Source organism: Megascapheus bottae, chromosome 23 (assembly GCF_031878675.1).
Source record: "Megascapheus bottae isolate mThoBot1 chromosome 23, mThoBot2.hap1, whole genome shotgun sequence".
Taxonomy (NCBI): domain Eukaryota; kingdom Metazoa; phylum Chordata; class Mammalia; order Rodentia; family Geomyidae; genus Megascapheus; species Megascapheus bottae.
The window spans coordinates 21,834,694-21,855,280 of NC_143531.1; the positions used below are offsets into that span (position 1 = coordinate 21,834,694).

Sequence of the window (20,587 nt, forward strand, 5' to 3'; positions counted from 1 at the left end):
TGTGTGGCCTCTTGTGGATGGATGGAAGACTGTGGGAAGGGAAGGCATTGGACTACCCTCCCACAACCCCGAGCCACCTAGAGACCAGTTCCCTTCCACTCTGCTTCTGGCATCTCTACTAAGCGTGAGCACTGAGTGTATCCATCCATGCCCTCAGCAGATGAGGGGGAGAGAGAAGAGGCAGGCAGCACTGCACTGCTGCCTGCATGACAGCCAGCCTCACTTCCTGGTCCACTGGGAAAGTGGGGAGCTAGACAGTGGTCCCTGTACATGCCAGGAAGATAAGAAACAGTGAGTAGCCCTGCCATGTTGAACCCAAGAGTTGACCCATACACTCAAAATGCCAAGGCCCATCAGATCAAGTCCCCATCGGGGACACCCTTCCTCTTGGCTTGTGTCCAAGCACAAGGAGAAAAGTATGAATTCATGGTGTTAAACAACCCTCATCCTTCTGATCATATTACTGTCCAAGATCAGCGTGTGTATTGCAAAGAAAATGGAGTGGCCAGTCTAACCTGCAGCTCCTGGCAACTTGGTCCCTGTCTGAGGCCAACACACGGCAGCCACACAGGCAAGTTCAGCGATGGGCCTCCGACAGCAATGTGTTTTAGGACTGGCTGAAAAGTCTGGTAAAGTACAGACGTCTCTCTCCAGAGGGTCAGACTGGATACGACCACAGTAGGTAGCAGCGTCTGTATTATTTTAAAAGAACGTGACATCGTCCCCCTGAACGCCGTACATGGAGAGCTGTTGTATAAGGCCTGGGTGAGGCTGCTAAGCAAGCAGGTCATTTTGGACTCTACTGAATTCACAGAACTTGACACAACTGATGTCATCCTAAGAAAATAAGTCGATGTGTAACTCGACACGGTACACTCCAGTGGAAACCTAGTCCATTTTGGCCATGAACCAGATGACCTAGGACCACGTCTGTTACAAACTGGTCAAATGAGCTTTGTTAAGGCAGAACATGTGTAACACACACTTCCTGTCCCCTACAGAACAGGGCAGCCCCCCCCCACCTCCACTCAGCCTCCGGCCATCTGAATGATCAAGCACATCTATCTGCAGTCCTGCTTTGAAAACTACAATGTCTGAAACAGCAGCAGGCAATATCAATATTAGATAAACTGGGGGTGTTATTTACACTTCAAAGGAATCCTTTACCTTTACAAAGAGATTTTTTAAATATTCCTTCACATTTAAATGCCTTACTCACTGAAAATTAATTGGAGAATAAGACCAAAGGAGCACACAATATAGTGTTAAAGCATTAAGGCCATAAATCAAGGATGGGGGCTTCTAAAATAAGTGCCCAAGCCAATAGATTGATGTCTTAACTCAATTCAAGCAAGCTAGGACATATACACATGCATATATGTGTATGTGTGTGTGTATATATGTATAGATATATATCATTTGTTATTAAGGAAAACAGAAGTTTTTCCATTATTTTTACATATGTGGTTCTTTTATTTTCCTTTCCCCCAGTTGCTTTCCAAAATCTAAATACAGTTTCTACTCAGAAAATGGCAAGTGGATTTATTCCTCATACTCTCCTTTGTTCTCATTGGTACTCATCTGCTCCAAAATCTATATCCCTAAGAAGTAGGGATTGTTTTAGAGATGATTTACAGCAGTTTCCTTTTACATTTTTATATATGCCAGATAATAAGTGCAGAATGTATTATGCTTAAATGAATATATTCCAGTCTTTCATCCTTCAAACCTCACTTCCTACGTTCCAAATAACACATCATATGACTTTTTTTTCACCAGTCCTTGGGCTTGAACTCAGGGCCTATGCACTGTCCTTGGGTTTTCTCAAGGCTAGTCCTCTACCACTTGAGCCACAGCACCACTTCTGGCTTTTTCTGTGTGTGTGGTACCAAGGAATGGAACCTAGGGCTTTGTGCATGCTAGGCAAGCACTCTACCACTAGGCCAAACTCCCAGCCCATATCATTTGATTTTTATAGTACATTTCCTCACCCTATCCCCACATCTCAGCTCACCCACCCTCTCACTATCACCTTCAGCCTTGTGAACCCTTGAACATCTTCTGTAGCTCCTAGATGTGCTCGATTTTCTTTCCTCCCATCTCAGATTTCATAGTACATGCAGGTGCAGAAGAAGATGCCTATTAAGTAGTTGGATTTTACTTCATCATTTGCACGGATTGCTTATGTTTACCCATTCTCCCTGGCCAGATGGTACCATCCTTGGATGGGGAGGTACTCAAGGGAATGCCTTGGTGATGAGCCTGCTGTTCTTCATGCAGCATATCAGATGGTCGCTGTAGGGCTCCACTAAGAGCCGCCCTCTCAGTGCTAAGGTCCTCATTTCTCTGGGAGTGTGGTGACTGACAACGCTCAGCTTCTCTGCATCCCTGTTAGTAAAGATGGCAGCCGGGGGGAGGTTCTTCTAGTCTAGACTCCTGGGCTGCAGCTCCACCTCGTGGGTTCTTCCACCTCATTTCTGTCTTCCATTTTGACCTCCTGGCTTGTGTACTTCAGGCTCATGCACAAAATAGAAATGACAGCTGCAAATAAACTGTAACTGGCTCCTATGACCACACAAGTCAGATCTCTTTAAATGACTGTTCTTTCCCCTTTTGTTGGTTTTTGGGTATTGAACTTAGAGCCTTGGTCTTGCTAGGCAGATGCCACCTGAGCCATGCCTCCAGAAGATATCTCTAAATTTAATTCACTACTCACTCTGTCTGTCTGTCTGTCTGTCTGTCTGTCTGTCTATCTGTCTATCTATCTATGTTAAGTCTTTCAGTAGAGGTAGCCATGGTTTGATTTGTGTTCACACATGTCCCTCTGGGGACGTTAATTGTAGGTGCAATGGGGATTTGTATTCACTGTCTATCCGAGTCCATCTTAGAGTGATTCCTATACTTTGGTTGGCAGCTCAGAGCTTAAAACTCCATTTCTAAGAACAGCTCTGGATCTAGGTAGGATGTAAGCTTTATTCATAAGACATGTTCACCCAAGATTTAGAGGGAGAAATCAGGCTGTGCCTCTGGGCTGTGAGCTCACTCCTTGAGGTGCTGGAAGGTCCTGTAGTAGTTTCCTGGCCACACAGCTTCTCTGTGTGCTTCCTAATTGCCATGAAACAAAAGCAGCACAAGCATCTCTATTTGGCCAGCAGCTCTCTCGTTGTGGGAGAGGCTGTGGGCCCCTGATCCCTATGTTCTACAGTGTGGCTCTCAAAGTCATTTTGACAGCTCCGCCTGCTTCTTCAGTTACTCTAACATTTCTGAAAGCTATGTAAGACCTGATGCAAATACCTTCTTGTTGTATAGAAAGTGTGAATTCTAGTCTCTGCAATTGACCCCTGATGGGCATAGAAGCCTGTTTGTATAAGGCTGCCTTGGTGTCCAGGCAATGATAAACAAGGGAGTGTGAGGAAGGGGAACATTTGGGAGGTAAAATTAACAGTATGTGGTGATTGATTGGGTGTCAGGGGTGGAAGCTAGGAGAGAGGTAATTGCTAACATGACTCAGCTTTCTGTGCAGAGAACACAGATTGGATATTTTGGGGAAAAGCAAGGTTGGATGTAGGAGGCATAAATGACACGTTCAGATGCCTATGGGTTATCCAAGTACAGCTTCCACTTTCTCATAGTTAAATCAGCTGTTAGAACGTAATATTAATATCTATTTCTTCCCCAGGTTTGTGAGGTCATGAGAGGAGGAGCCATATCTTCCCGTTCTACTGCTGCAGCCTCACATGGAGTACGCTAGGTTCTTGATAGACATTTATTGAATGTTCAGCAAGTGAGTTGGATTTTTAAAAATTCAGCATTATCACAATGAGCACTCTCCTACACTGTGACTAGAAATGGCAATTAGACACTCAGCAAAAGTGTGTTTTTGAAGATGATGACGATAATGATGATGGTTAAGGGGGAGGTGGAGGAGGAGGAGAAGGGTAATGGTGATGGTAAGGCTGTGTTTGGGCAGGAACGTGCCAGAGGTGTGGAATTTCATCAAATTCCTCTAAAATCCAGGCCTATCATCCAGAATCTCCCACTGCTATCAAACTGTACTTGTTACATATTCATGAGGTGCCAATTGTATGGCAGACCCATTAGGATGTTTTCCCAGGTGTTTTGCAAATGGAATGGCTTCCGTTGATCTGTCATAGACTTAGTACAATTGCCATCTCTTGTAAATCACAGCCAAAGTTGACTCCAGAGCTTCAGAGAAATGCATGCCCTCAGCCAGGCTGAGCCAGGCTGCTCAGAGGGTCCCAGCACCTGATCATTATCTGCAATGTGGTGAGCAAGGTGGTCTGTGATCGGGGTGGCTCTGTCCCTGCAGACTTCACACATTGTCTCTGCATTGTGGGTCTCTGCTGAGCATGCTCACAAGGGGCAATCTAAGATCATCAGACCCGGGCCCCTATTTCAAACAAATGCTTAGAATGTTCCCTTTCCCTTCCTAGCATAAAATGCATATGTGCATATAATTTTAAATAAATCTCTGTCTTACCTAACTAATCAGTGAGGAGAGAAGGACAAGAATGTAGAATAAAATGACCTACATCTCAGCATGTTCTTGACCACATTACTAGATATGAGAATATGTGCCCAGCTCAAATTCAGATGTAACACTCACAAATGTGACAGCCACACTGTGGACTGAGAGCTTATATAATCATAGCCAGCAGTCCTTTCATAAAGTTCTCAACAATATGGAAAGCAGTCTTCCCTAGGTTTGCCAGTGGCTCCATTCTTTGTAAATTAAATGCATTTTAATCTGTAAACAACCCAAACAACATTCTGCCAAACAAATAAAAATTCTAAAATTTGTGTGAAGGATCTAGACTGAGATGATTTTTAAAAAGCGCTTTCCACCTATAGTATCATTCAGTGGACAAGGTTTTCGGAAGTCAGATGATTCTTGTTTTTGAAGACTATTCATTAGTGGACCACTGATGCCAAGAGAATCACCCAGACAGAAAATGGCTTTCCACTATTCACAAATATCCCTAAAGGATACTGACTCAAACTCACCATTCCCCTGTAGGCTTCCTGGTTAGATTACTTCATGGGGAACCTGCTCATTGAAGTAAAGCAGGATATTGGGAGATCCAACAGTAGGGCTTATCAGAACATCAGGAAGCAAGCATGGTTGTGAACCCTGTAAGCCAGCTTGGAGTTTAGTGGCTCCCTACACATGCAGTAGCAGCTCATTTCTTTTTAGGGTTATAGACAAATAGCCATGAAAGTTCAGCTACCTTATTGTCTTTCGTTCTTTGGAGTCTATGCCTACCAGTGATTGGAATTTGGAGAAGAGTTTGTCATGTGTGAGGGACTGTGTTATCACTTCCTGTCCTGACGCAACAACTCTGTAACACAACTTTCTCTCCACTCCTGTTTCTTTCAGTTCACCTATTTTTTGTTTCTTCTGATCCTGTGGCCACCAGACTTAGAAACTCTGCAAATGTAGCTTTGTTATGGTAGAAGAGGAAAGAATTGCATTGATTCCTCATCTATCACAAGGCACCTGGCTAAGACCCTATAAACAGATGACTGGTGAACAAGAGGAAAGCATACAATTGGATTTCCTATCTGTTTTATGTCTTTTGGGAACTTTCAGAAGACCCAAAGGAATGGAGAAAGTCTCATGTTGTCAAAAACATAGAGACTCCCTGCAATAGCAACAGGTACTAACTACAACATTATTTTACTAGTATAATATGAAGTACAGTCATTTGCAAGCAATGATAATTAATACTGATTTATATAATATTTATATCTGCCTTGACTGTGAACGTTGCCATGTATGGTCTGTATGTGTCTATATGCATACACTTGGATAAATTTTCAACATTTTTTGTGTGTACTTTTTTGCAGGGCTGGAAATGGAAACTGGGACTTCATGCATATCAAGTAAGCACTCTACCATTGAACCACACTCTTGCCCTGATAAAATTTTAATTTTTGAAATATATTTGTGGATGTTTTATAGTAGGAAGTGGTAAAATAGACTATTATCTATTTACTTATGCATTTGTGACATACCTAACTTTTTCTTTTTAAAATTTTTCTTGTTTCTAGCTTATATGGCTCATCTGAAAGTATTCTCAAAATGTCAGAAATCTCTTCTTCCCAAAAGATAATCACATGTAAGTTAAACCTGCTTGTCTGAACTCATGGTGCTCAGAACTCCAGGGCATTTTTATGGAGAATTGTAGAGATGAGGGATTGGAGGGAAAGGTGTATAATCCAGTAGGAATACACTGGTCCTTTGGGGGAAAGAACAGAGCAAAGCTGGTTTGTGCATGTTTTTTATATCCCTATATGACATAGCTCCTCTCAAGAAACAGGGTTGGGCATGATCTTCTTCTTCTTCTTCTTCTTCTTCTTCTTCTTCTTCTTCTTCTTCTTCTTCTTCTTCTTCCTCCTCCTCCTCCTCCTCCTCCTCCTCCTCTTCCTCCTCCTCCTTCTTCTTCTTCTTCTCCTCCTCCTTCTCCTTCCCCCCTCTCTTTCCTTCAGTTCTATAAGAGGCAGAAGTAGGAAATGATGAGAGGTAAAAGTAATATATTCTTGAAAATTATTGAGTAGATGTGAAATAATATGCAAGTTAATTAGCTTTATTTAGCTATTGCACAATGTACATTTAAAAACATCCACTTTACATGTTAAAATTTTTTGTCAATTAAATTAAGAAAGAAGACATCAAACATACACATATATAATATTTTCATATTTCTAATCCTTAGCAAGTGAAAGCTTCTCAGAGGAAACATGGTTGGGTAATGTGGCTGAAATTTTCATATCTGAAGGTAACATCTTAAATTTGTGGTAGACAATAAACTAATTAATGTAATTAAAGTAGTCCTTGGTACACAGAAATAAATCTTAGCTATTATCTTTATATGATTAACAGTAAGATATAGAAAAATATCTATAATAAATGCACTGTTTAAATTTTGTCAGAATCTTTTAAACCCACATCTTTCATCTACCTTACTTTTTGGTGACTGTTAGTATCTTATATTTGAATCTGTCATTCCTACATTTTGGACTATGCTATTTGGAACCTTTTCTCTTCTCTGCTCTGACTGATCAGTTTTATACTGCTGATATTTGAGTTTATATTTATCTCTTAGTGCTGACAAACTTTCAGGTATTATATTTTGCCACAAGGGGTATTTTAAAAAGCATAACTATCAGCAAAAAAAATCAAAATACCTATTAATTCTCCTTATTGACATTAACAGATTTATCATTTACCTTAGCATTTGGGAGTCAGAATCAATTGTTACAATCCACATTGTAAACAGAGCTGATATTTAGGACATTCAGCTGCTAAACAGACAAAAATTCATCAAGTGGACTGCTCTTTGTGTTCTAGCCCAAGACCAGGTCTAACTCTAAAGAATTCAGGAGAAGAGAAGCTGACTTTTCATTCTTTTGAGAAATTTCAAATAGGCTTTTCTCCCTGCCCTAGAGGAACTCTGTGATCAAGCATTACTTCCCACACGCCCATAGGGGTTATAGGTGAGTCTTAATGAGAAGCTGCACTTTGCCATGTTGAAAGTACAGTGACATACTCAACCTCTTAGTGACTGCTGCTCCCCTGGACTTTTCTAACAGAGTAAGAGATAATAGAAACAGTGTGTTAGGGCTGGGAGTTTGGCCTAGTGGTAGAGTGCCTGTCTAGCATGCACGAAGACCCAGGTTCAATTCCTCGGTACCACATTCATAGAAAAAGCTAGAAGTGTGCGGTGGCTCAGGGTAGAACACTAGCCTTGAGGAAAGCCCAAGGACAGTGCTCAGGCCCTGAGCTCAAGCCCAGGACTGGCAAAAAAAAGAAAAAAAAAGAACAGTGTGTTAAAAGGAATTCTTAGCAAATCCAAAGGAGAGGAAGAAGGAAGGAGGAAGAAAGGGAGGGAGTAGGGAGATAAAGGGGGGAATCAGAAGTCAAGAAAAAAATTCTCAAGAATAAAAAGAAATGATTACAAAGTTCAAATTTAATAGAAAATGATGGAAGATAGGGTTGAGGAAAATCAGCACACAGGAAAAACAGAAGAAGATGGAAAATACAAAGAACAGATGCACTGATAAATTCTGGTATTGACTGTTAAGAGGTCCAACCGAAAAATAATGAAAACCAGAGCTGGGAGTTTGGCCTAGTGGTAGAGTGCTTGCCTTGCATGCACGAAGACCAGGTTCAATTCCTCTGTACCACATACATAGAAAAAAGCTGGAAGTGGTGTTGAGGCTCAAGTGGTAGAGCTCTAGCCTTGAGAAAATCCAAGGACAGTGCTCAGGCCCTGAGCTCAAGCCCAGAACTGGCAAAAAAAAAAAAAAAATAAAATGAAAACCAGAGGGAATAGAGTAGAAAAAAGAGCCTACTGCTTTCAAAGCACAAGGGCTACTAAGTTTCCAGCAAAACACAAAAAGGGATTTTTTTTTTTGCTAAGGCATGTTCACTGTGGAATTTTAGAACCCCAGCGATAATACAAGATTCCAAAGAGAAAAAAAAATCCCCTGAAAAGGCAAGATATCAGATGAGTATCTCATTTCCACTCTACAACCACAGATGACAAAATTCAGCACTGTCATTGAAAGCTCTGAGAACCAATTATTTCTGAAAGTAGAATTCTGTGTCAAGTATTTAAAGGTGACAAAAAGGTAACAAAAATCAGTTCCACCTGCTTAAAGATGAATGTTTACTCCTATATTTACCCACAGAAGAAGATATTTGAGTGAATGGATTCAGGCAGTACTAGGGATCAAACTCAGGGCTTCTCACTTGCAAGGCAGATCCTCTACCATCTGAGTCACACACTAGCTCCTTTTTACCTTGGTTGTTTTCAAGGTAGGGTCTTAACTTTCTTTTTCAACCTTCCTGGACTGCTAATTCTCCTGGTGGTACTCTCTGCTGTTGCTGGTGCTGATAGGCATGGGGCCAACACACCTGGCCATTTGTTGAAATGAACTCTCTCGAACTTCTTTCTCTTTTTCCTGGCCTAAAACAGATCCACTGCTCTCTGCTTGCTCAATAGTGGCAATTACAGACTCAAGCCACTGTGGGAAGGTTTTTAAACATAAGGGATGATAAGAGGGGGCCGGGAGTTTGGCCTAGTGGTTAAAGTGCTTGCCTAGCATGCATGAAGACCCAGGTTCGTTTCCTCGGTACCACATATATAGAAAAAAGCCAGAAGTGGTGCTGAGGCTCAAGTGGTAGAGCTCTAGCCTTGAGAAAGTCCAAAGACAGTGCTCAGGCCCTGAGCTCAAGCCCAGGACTGGCAAAAAAAAAAAAAAAAAGAGAGATGATAAGAATGCTTGGATGTCCGTTTTCAGCTGACTTAGCAAGTGATTTTTCAAATTGAAACAGTATCAATGGACTGTCGGCCTAAAAGCTGGTTTGATAATGAAGGCATGCATATTTCTTCTTTTTGAGAAGAAAAATGAAAGCAATCAGAAACTCAAAAAAACAAAAGAATCAGTTTAACCTAAGTGGAAACTAAACTTAATCAAAGGTAGCCTTATTTTGAACAACTGAATGAGTATGAGAAGTAAAATGACTTTCTTGATTCCAGAGACATTTTGCTTTGAGTGTCTCTCAGGTCCTGACATTGCCCCTAAAAAGAAGAAGTATAATCATGGCACCCTACTTTGTGATTCACAACATATGCACAGACATGATCTAAACACTGTCTTGGTTTTTAGTTTTTAGAACCAAGCCATAAACAAAACAGAGAAAGCTTAATTGTGGTTAAAGAATAGACAGTACTTTTAAGGCTAAGGGAAAAGAGGTGGAAGAAATTATGCTTCTATCTTACAGAATAAGAAGTCAAAAGTAGCATTCATTGTTGATTAGATTGTTCTTTATAGTCACAGCCACCACCAAGAAACCAAAATAGATTAAAGCCTTCAACCTGCAGAGTGAGGGACCTGAATGGAAATAACATCTACCTTGGATGAGAGTGGCTACATAATGTCTACTAAAGTTGTTGTCATGACGCAGTCCGGTAAACATATCATTGAGAGATTACAAGGAGAACTAAAAACAGAAACTGTCATCTGTGGAAAGTAAAATTAGGAGAAGGAGGGATAGGCCAAGGGAGATGAGTTTTATTTTTCTTTTTACATTATAAAGCCTTTGGACTATTTGATATTTAATCCTATTTATGAATCACTTTGCTAATCCTTGAATATAAGTCCTAAAAACCTGTTATACCATCACATCATTAAAAACACCAAAACTGATGACAAAATATACAGAAATAGTCCAAAGAAAGCAAGAGAAAGGAGGTCAGAAAAGTGAAGGGAAATGACCCAGTTCATATTGACCCATGATTAGTGGGCAGAGCTGCTATTTGAACTTGGGTCATCCAACAGGAAGTGTTTGCCTGACCCAGGTGCCTTGGCAAGGATGGAGGGGACAAGATGGTGAAGCACCGATAAGTATGTGGCACTATCTCACCTGAGCTACCAGCTCTTCCTCATCAGTTATGTTCAAGTCCGCCATCACTTCAAATCCGATCTCAGATTTTGGCAGGGATCTAGGGATCTAAATAAAACCAGAATGCACCCACCTGACAGACAAGTGTGCAGTGCCCAGATTTGGAAGGCCCGCCAGTGTTGTCTGTAAAAACTATGTTGAAAATGCAAGTGGATTTAAAAGAAATGTGAAGCATTCAGATAAAAACCTGTGGGAAGCTCAAGCCATTTGCAAGGCTGGGAGTCCTTTCCCCAGAGGACCGCACTCTCCTGTGTGGCTAGACTGACGTGCACTTGCAATGCATTTTCTGAAAACAGTTCATCCTGCCACATAGGGGCTGGTTAAATACAACTAGCAACCCCATGATGGTCCTGGCCTGGGAACTTCCTCTTCCTCCTCCTCCCCCTCCTCTTCTTCTCTAACTCTTTAGCTTTAGAGTGCCTCTTTCCAGGGTGATTTCATCCTCTTGCCTGGCTTAATGACCTCAGTGCAATGCCTTTCCTGGACTGGTCACTGATGGGCCCATTGGGACTGTCTGATAAGAATGCATTCCAGCACATTCTCATGCAAAGGCCATCAGGCGCTACACATCTGCTGCAGGAAGGAACTGAACACTCCACATCAGTACTGGGTGACCTCCATCCCCACACCAAACCTCCCTGTCCCTCCTTCTTCTGGAGATGACAGGCAGATGCAAGCAAAATCTGCATCCTTCACCTGCCCTTCAGTTGTTCTGCCTGTTATTCAAGGGGCTCCTTCCCATCCTGGTCCTAGCTTCTTGCCTGAATTTATTGCTCCCTGGTTAAGCAGAAAGGGTTGGAATATTGAAACGCCTTACTGCCAATGGGGAGCCTGACAGAAAGTCTTAAAGACTATAATCTGGAAACATAAATCAAATATGTAGAATGATTTACATAGCTAGGAGGCCATTATGGAAGAAATACATGTTTTCTTCTGGGATGTAACGTGCAATCACCCAGTTGAGCACTGGAAAATGAAATAGAGACTGACAACATTAAGTTCAGGAGTGAAGGAGGCAGAGCCGAAGAGGGCCTCCTCTTCTGTTCCAGGCAGTTGGGAATTTTGTGTTGGCTTTTGGATGTGAGTTTGTTACAGACCAGATCAGTCTGATCTAAACCAAGCGGTGGGGCGAAGTAGAATCTTCTGGTCAAGAACTTTTTGTGGTCGTCAGGAGATGGCACATTGGTCTTCATGGAGGTAGCTGCTCTGGCCTTTGTTTGGTGTTGATAGGAATGAATCCTGAGAAGCTTTTTCCTTTTAGATCTCTGCAGGATCCCTACAAGTTGCCACTAGAGACAACAGAAGATGAAGAAGATTCTGGCTAAGTGGCCCTCATTTCTTGAGAGGCTAAAGATTGGAAGGTGTTCAATGTCTGAGTAAATAAAGCATCCAGAAGTCCTAGACTAAATAATAAGCTGTCTCAAGCACATGAAAATCCCATTTTCCCATGTACAGAGATATGGTGGTGATTAACAAGTACAAATAATTTTAAAGCATTGTTCTATTGACAGTAACTATCATTATGTGGTTTCTCTAAGAACATTAAAAATATATATAACCACGGGCCTTCTCTCTGCTCCTCTGCCCCTAATTAGATTTCTATAGATCGCTATTTTCCTTCAGAGTACTTAAATAACTTTATGAGTGTGTTTTTATTTGTATGGCCATTTGTTTTATGTCTGTCTCTCCCAGTAACTATCAGTTTCATGAATTTTCTTTGAGTTTTCTTGCAAATAATATCTCTAATTCCTAGTAGTATCTGACACACACAGTAAGCACTCAATAATGTTGAAACAAATGAGATGGCAGGATTAGGAAATTAAGTCATTCAGAAAAAGTCAATAGAGAAGATGTCACATGAGATGAAGGTTCTTTCAGTTGGGATCCTCATATGCAAAGTCTCAACTTGCAAGTGTAGCCAATAATTTTGTTTTCTTAGATAGTCTCAATATGTAGTTCAAGATAACCTGAAACTTACTCAGAATTGTCCTGCCTCAGCTTCTCTAGTGCTGAGATCACAGCTGTAAGCCCATTACATGGCTTAAGAACTTTGTTTTTCTTTTAGGGGCCAGACTTCACTGTGCAAGAGGCAGAGAAAGGCTTAAAGCCAGCCCAGGGAAAAAATAGCAAGCTTCTGTCTCAGGTTTATTAGTGTATATCTGTATTCCCAGCTAGACAGAAAGTAAAATAAGCTGGTTGTGGTCCAAGGCTGGCCCAAGGCTGAAGCAAGACTGTACCTGAAAAATAAAGCAGGAAGAGCTGGGGACATGGTGAATCCAGTGGTACTATCTGCCCAGCAAGGGCAGGGTTCAAATTCAAACCCTACTATTGCCAAAAGAAATTATTTTTAAATGGTTAAAATGTTTAGGAGGAACAATAGCCTATATCATTGAAGCCCAACAGAGCCAAGAGACTTACAAAAATGGCACATTGGTTTATGATAAATGTGGAGGCAATCCCAGCCCAGTGGGGTATTTTTTCCAGAATCATCATCAACATCTAACTGCATTTGCTTTGGAGTCTATATCTGGTGCCGAGAATGACACAAAGCAGGCCAAGTACAGGCTCAGCCTCTGTGATGATTACAGTCCAACAGAGTGCTTATCAACCCTGGGGCTCTGTTATGCAGCATCTTTTATATTGATACTTTCTCTGAATAATTTACTGTAAACTATATACTTAACCCTCTGGGGTGTGTCAATTGCAAACAACAGGTTGCTAAAAGAAGAATTCATTTTCTGCAGCCCCTTCTCCTCCAGTTTTTGTGCCTCTGGGTCCCTTCCTAAACCTGAAATTAGACTATACTATTTCTAGAAAGCCAATCACGCATAAGAACTAGCCTAGGTGCTATGGGAAATTACACAGGACTTAACAGGCATGGTATATGAGTTAGAGGCAAACGCAAGCAAGTCTCCATTTATTTTCCTCTGTAGCTAAGGTTCTTTCTCTGCAAAGATCTGTTGTGGGCATTTGACAGCTACAGAATTGACCTGCAAATAAATTCAACTACATTCACAATTCCTAAAAATAATGGTGACCAGTTCCCTCATATAGGTTTGCAGTGAAAGCAAACATATGTAAGAAAAAGCTATATAAGTAGAAAAGGCTTGAGGATGCATGCTCTTAGCTGTAGATTAAGAAGCTAAGTCACTTGGTAACACACAAAAGACTCTACCTCAGATGACTTGCGAGTTTTGCTTTTGGGTTTCTCAGCAGGGAAATAGGGTGACCAGATTTCAACCCCCCTTCAAAGATCATTGTTCGTATAAAATGTCCTTTTTCACTGCTGGTCAATAGCAATGGGTGTCTATAATGCGCTCAACTAAGAGATCCATTGCTATTGCTAGTTAAGAATAATGAATAATTGTCTAGGAAAAAAGCAGTGCCAATAACAGGGCTGCTGCTGGAGTCGAGGGTCCTGTAGCTGCTTAGATATGGATTGTAAGAAGGCTCTTTTCTCTGAAGTGGCATCCAGCTCTAATTCCTTTGGCAAAATCTATCTAAGGGGCATATTCCATGGGGCTTCCATTCTCTTCTTGCAGATCTGAGAATAAACATGTTCAGAAACACTGAAGAAGTAATTCAAGGTCGCAGAACTGAGGCAGAATGGAGGTAAGCTTTGAAGCCATCCTTTCTGCTGAGGGGAATCTCTTCTACATCTGGGTGATGTAGCACTGTTACAAACTTGGGGGGGGGGCAGGGAAGTGACTGGCTATTTGAGAACCCCCTGCTTTTTCACCTGGTGAGGCTGGGAGGAGGACAGAACCAACCCAGGCAGAGCCTTACTTCTGTTTTTCTGCCGGAGAATAACAAATCTACCAGGGACACGGCCAGTCCCCTCTTCAGACCTTCCCGTGCAATTGCAATGTGTTCTGTTTCATGTTCCCTAAATTGTTTACAATGGGCAGGCAGCTGTGCTTGCTCTGAATCTTAGAAGGACTTGTGGGATTCTAGGTAGGGTGGGGGCTGTCACAGCTCCCTCTCTTGGGCTGGGAAGAATGCAATTCATTGAATGTGGAGCATCTGAAGAATTTAGGAGCTAAAAAGAGAAGCTTCTAGCTGGAAGTAGCTAAGATTCCTGGACCCGCAGGGGGTCAGGGGAGCTGTTTACTGTTTTGCTTGAGTAGGAATAAGCAATCAATTATCAATAGTTCTAGTGCTTCATTCACAGGTACTCAGCACATCCATCCCATTAGTTCTGACAGCTTTTATCCTTCCCAAAAGCCTGATGGGGGAATCTCTATATGTTACCTATGAGTAAGTGGGGGTTTAGATAAAACATTCCAACCTAAGGTCTTCCCAGCCTAAGATCAACATGGCTTTTTGATGCAAACGTACATTTTCTAACAACAACCATCTACAGCCTCTAATGATTTATTCGAAAGCTGATGAATATATATTAGACAGGCTTGTCTCCATCTCCTCTCCTAGCACCAATGTTCGGGCAGGCAATTAGAATAGTGGTATTCACGTATAAGCAGGAACAGGCAAAATAGCACTTGGGCTTGTCCCAGTTCCATGAATTAATTCTATCTTGGGGTTCTAATGGCAGCATAAACCTAAGAGCCTAGATTCCCATGATGAAATTATATCATGAAAGCCCTTGGCAGCTCAGCTATTATTTTATGTAAAACATATGCATGGCTTCTGAGAATTCCTCTAGACCAGCAAACAGGGTGAAAATATATATATACATATTAGTAATGATAGGTTCTCTGCTATCATGCGGGTCTTTATGCATTGTTATTGATAGAAATGTTGCTCATTTGGAATCTGGAAGGTAAACAATTTCAGATTCCAACTCTCCATAGCTGAAAATAATCAACTGGCCTCCTGGCCATGAGACACTCAGAAACCTGCAGCTCCAATTGCAGCATCCCCTGCACCAACATTCAGGGCACGTCTCTCTTCCCACAGAGAGCCTGACAGGAGCCCAGGAATTTCCCCAGAGCCTGCATCCAAGGCTGTGTATATGGGACATCTCCTTGCAGTCATGGGGCAGGGTCAGCCAGGGCAAATAACTAAACATTTTCTCTAAAACTCCATAGTTGGAATTCCCTCTACACACACACACACACACACACACACACACACACACACACACACACACACACACACACACTTCCTAGCCTTACAGTCAGCTCCTGGCTGGTCCACACCCAGTCCACCTGTTCCACAGACCAGGCATGAAAGAACTTTCCTCTGCTGAGAGGGACCTAGCCCCAGACACGCCCTGGCTATCTATAGAAGGTCTCTCTGGGGGTTCTGCTGACCAGTCACTAGAGATCCTTCCCAGGGCTTTATTATGTCATAGGAACCCTGGCTGGAATGCTGAGGATTAAATTCCTAGCCCTTCCCAGTCCTAGGGGCCCCAGGAATGGGAGCCAGACAGTCAGCAGCCATCCGGGCGCTCGGGCGCCCTCTCCCGACCACCTCTGTCCCTCGGCCTGCGCCCTCGCCAGCTCAGCGCAAGGTCTCTTACTTAAGGCTCCTCCTGGTTCTCTTTCCAACATCCTTGATCAGATCCTCAGGGATCTCCCCAGCAGGGGCTTTGGCAAATTGCTAATCCCACCTGGCACCGCAGAGGTGGAGGTGAAGCCTGCTCCCTGAATGAGGACAGGAAAGAGGGCACAGTGGGTCGAGACCTCAGGAGACCTCATTCTTTTTCGGACACCTCCCGATTTCCTCTGCCACCCACGCTGGTTGTGTGGACTAAATGGGTTAAGACACATAAAAGATTTCAAATAGGGCCTAGGAGATCACCAATGATTTTATTTCTATTATATTTTGATTACTGCAAAAACACCACTTTTATTGTTTCAAGGTCCCAACGCTTTTATGAACACAATGCTTTGAGCAGATAGCTAGTAGTGGCAACAGCCCGTTTATTTATTTAGTGGCACTGGATAAAACCCAGTGTTTGGTGTGTGCTAGGCAAGCAACCCTAGCTACATCACTGCCCCTGTTGGAAATATCTATGGCATCTTATCACTTGCCAGTCATTTTTCTGAACTCACTTCTATCATTTATCTATGTATCTGTCTATCTATCTATCTATCTACTTATCTATGTATATGTTTATCTATCCATCTATCATTTGCTGTGTGACATTGAACTCATAGTCTTACAACTGCAAAGCATATGCTCTATGGCTGCGCTATACCCCAGCCTTTTCTGACTATTAAAAAAAAAATGTATTTCAGATGCAGCCTCTGCAGGAAATGCCATTATTTCTTTCCTTTGGTGATGGAGACCCTTAGTTGTAGTGACGTCACTGTCAAAGAGTCCTGAGAGACTGAGGGGGGAATGGCTGCTCCCTGCCGGTCATGGGTCTGGCCCTGGTATGGGGTTTGGTCCTGCCATTTGAACAAACACAAATCCTTGACCCCTCTGGTTTTCCTGTGGAGAGCTAAAAGATAGGAAATGAGAACTCCCCCCCATCCCTACCTTATTTCTTCTGTAGGCTCCATCACCTGGTGTTATGGACTCCTCCAGAAATGGGAGAGATTAGAAAATAAATCAAAGCAAGAATAAAAAGCTTCTGGTCCTTGGGTACTTGCCTTCCCCTGGGATTGTTCTGCTTCTCAGAGAAGGGACTATGGGAATAGAGGACACATTTGATCTAAACCAAGAGCCCAAAGAGGCTCCTGCAGACTATGACAAGTTGAAAAGTTGAATATTCAGAACTTGTCAGCAATCCTTGAGTCTTTGAATGAACACACACACACACACACACACACACACACACACACACACGTGCGCACTGGATGCACTCCATAATAACACATCACTACACTTCCACCTCAGCTGAGTAAGTGAAACATGTAAACACATAATAAATTATGGCTGCGTCAATGGGCCATAGAAGCAGCCACTGTAAAATATTGCCCAGGGGAGAGAAAGTTTACAGAGATGTGACAGAACACCCCAATGTCATTGCCGGCAGCATTATTTCACAGCCTGAGGAAGTTGGCAGGGCTGTGGGCTGTTACATCTTAAAGAAGGAAGTCTCTTGACTCCCCACTCCCCGCTTAACACCTGATTTCTTTTTCCTACTTTAAACATTGTGAGTCTTTCCTTCTAAAAAGGATTATGAAAAGCAGATTCCTTCCATTACTCTACAGTAGGACAGGGAAGGCACTGTCTGAAGGACTTCCTCATGACCAGGTTTTAGCAGCTGCTGGTTTAACAGGGCGGGCTATGTAGCATTTATTTTGGAAGGCCTTCATGGGGTGGAAAGTCCATCCTGGGTGGAAAAGACCTTTCTGATGTCGTGTCTCACAAGGGCCCCAGGTTGATAGTAATGCCAAGACCGGAACAGCATTTCCCATGAAGGCTGTCACACCACACTTCCAACCATTGACTGGGTAAGGAACAAATTAAAATGTGTGTAGATTCCTTAATATATGTGCAAATCTGTGTATACTCGAGTGAATTTCCCATGTATTCTCAACTTCAAATATTTTCAACTCGTGGCCAAGTTTTTGTCGTTGCTGGTCCTGGGACTTGAACTTGGAGTTTGGGCAGTATCCCTGAGCCTCTTTGTCCTGAGCTACAGCACCACTTCAGGCTTTTTCTGAGTAGTTTATTGGAGAGAAGAGTCTCATGGGCTTTTCTGCCTGAGCTGGCTTCAAACCATGATCCTCAGATCTCAGCCTCCTGAGTAGATAGGATTATAGGTGTGGGCCACCATGGCCTGGTTTAAGCTTAAGTTTGTTGTTGTTGTGTTTAATTTTGTTTTTAAAAACACCATTCACTCACCTCTCTGTGCCTCTCTCTACCTCCACATTATATGAAGCAAAACCAAGACACCATCTCAGTATGTCCGTAAATATTTCATATGGATCTAAAAAAAAGTCCTCTTTTGAAAACCTTAGCCACATCAGCACACCTCAACAGATCTGCGTTGATCCCTCCATATAACTGAATAGCCAATCACTGTTCCCATTTCTTCATTGTCCTAGAAATTATTTTACTGGTTGGATTGGGATCTGAGTTCCTTACATGGCTATGGATACCTATTTGCACATCCTGCAAGTCTCTCTTAATCTATTATTAAGTGTCTCAGTCTCTACTTTTGCAACTTTTCTTGGTGGAATAACTGGTTTTTCTTGGCTAATCTTCAACAGGCTGAATATTACAGGCTCTGTTCTGTGTTGATGCTTATCATTCATGCCTGTCTCTTATATTCCCTGAAAATGGGAACTCACAAGACTGAAAGAGGTTCATATGGAATGATTTTGACAAAAATACTTTCTAGGGGTGGTTGAGAACCCCTACAGAGGGCATCTCATACCTTCTTGTCTCTGTATTTGTGAGGGTAGTAATCTGCAATGATTATTACCACATTTCTTAATTCCCTAGCAGTTACAAAATACACTGATTCTGTCCACATGACATTATTTATCAGCTGTTATAGTTCCATGCAAGGATCCTCTCTCTCACTTCATTGCTAACCCTCGGCACTGTTCTTACAGGAAAGGCAGAAGAAATGCTGCTTTTTCCTTATCAGTTCTCAAAAACAATGGGCTACTTACCTAGTAGGCTCCAATACTATAGCAATTTCTTTTGTATTAGTTTCGGTATTGTAATTCTATGAGTCAAGCACATAAAATATGGTTTAATAAACAGTGGTTCTTAAATGTTCTATTTTTGTTCAGTGAAAACCTTTTGGGGCTGGCTTCTGAATCCTTTGACATGACCCAGTACTAACTGATAGTACTGATTTATGACATGTCAAGATGTTTAGGATTTACTTCCAAGTCTAAAAATTAGACATGTGTCCAAAATCTGCTTCTCTTTTTTTGTGGAAAATGATATTTAGAGACTGCAATCTGTGATTGCAATCTTATCCTTGAATTCCTATTTTTCTCTGTGGTGCTTTATAATGTACATAATATATATTAATACTATGAGAGATGCATAAACTTCATAAATGACAAGCAAAGAAACATGTCTTTTCTAAAGAAGTTAGAAACATCAGAAAGTTTAGAGACTACGTGGCTAATGCATAGATTTGAGAAATATGCTTGAATTGTGAGACCTGGCCTCCTTTCTTTCCAGCTGATTGGTTTGGTCAAAGTCTTTTCTGTCTGAACTTCCTTATGTTCGGGGAGAAAATGAGCCAGGAAATGTTAGAATGACCAAAATCAGATCTAGATAACACGGTAGACTGGGATAATAGATCGATGCTTACATATATAGTTTTGTATATTCACAAAGCCTAGCCTTGCCCCACGGATGGGAGTTCTTAGTATGTCAACTAAGAGCTTAATGTCAACAGACCTTTTAGCTAGGAGATTCTATGTCTTCCCTTAAGCAGTTTGCAAATCAGAGGACCAGAGAAGCCACATACAGTGAGCTTCCCGAGGTCTGGAAAGCAAGGGGCAGTAAATTTTGAAATTTCAAGCACTCTCTCTGGACCCTGGAGAGATCTGGGTATTTTTGTCAGGAAGATGGGACTTGGGCTAGGCTGAGCAGGGCCACGAAGGTCAGGGATGATGGAGGACATTCTGGGATGAGGGGCAGCAGGGTCCAGGGATAAGAAGAGACAACAAAGTGCAGTAAGGAAGTTACTGGAAGAAACAGTCCCAGAAAAGAGAGATGTTTCCACAATGCCCTCCACGGAGGGGAGGAGGGGAGAAAGGCAAGGAACAGCCCTGATCTTAAGAGAACGGATTTTGTCTTTCCACGGTAGGAAGAGACAGGCTGAGCTGCTGTAGGATAGAGTAAAGAAACAAACCGCAACAACCTGCTCTGTGACCCAGAAACCTACTCAATGCACTGGTGGGCAGCCAGCCTCTCTCCAGCAGGAGGGAGATGCTGGAGGAAAACAGGCTGTTCAAGTGCTTTGATGACCCCAGGCTGGCTGCCTAAAGTAAACATCGCAGGAACAATCATAGGAAGAGTGCCGGACTGGAAACCCTTGGTGTGAAATGGCTTAGGTGAAGTTGGACCTGATCCAGAGTTCACAGGATCACAAGCGAGCTGGTGACCTGCCAGGCACTGTATGAGACCCATTAGGTGCCTCCTTCCATTTTGTCCTCTCAGTCAGCTTCTAGGGTAGACACAGAGGCTGTGAGATACCCAGCAACA

General features: G+C 42.3%; 1 long non-coding RNA gene across 1 annotated transcript in view; it reads right to left on the reverse strand.

Annotated features, from left to right (window-relative positions):
• Positions 1 to 6,481: 6,481 nt before the first annotated feature.
• Positions 6,482 to 20,587, reverse strand: part of LOC150047428 (uncharacterized) — a 220,092-nt gene continuing 205,986 nt past the window's right edge. The window contains exon 6 of the long non-coding RNA XR_016539436.1: positions 6,482 to 6,512. This is a non-coding gene — a long non-coding RNA (uncharacterized LOC150047428). The remainder of the gene's footprint in view (positions 6,513 to 20,587) is intronic.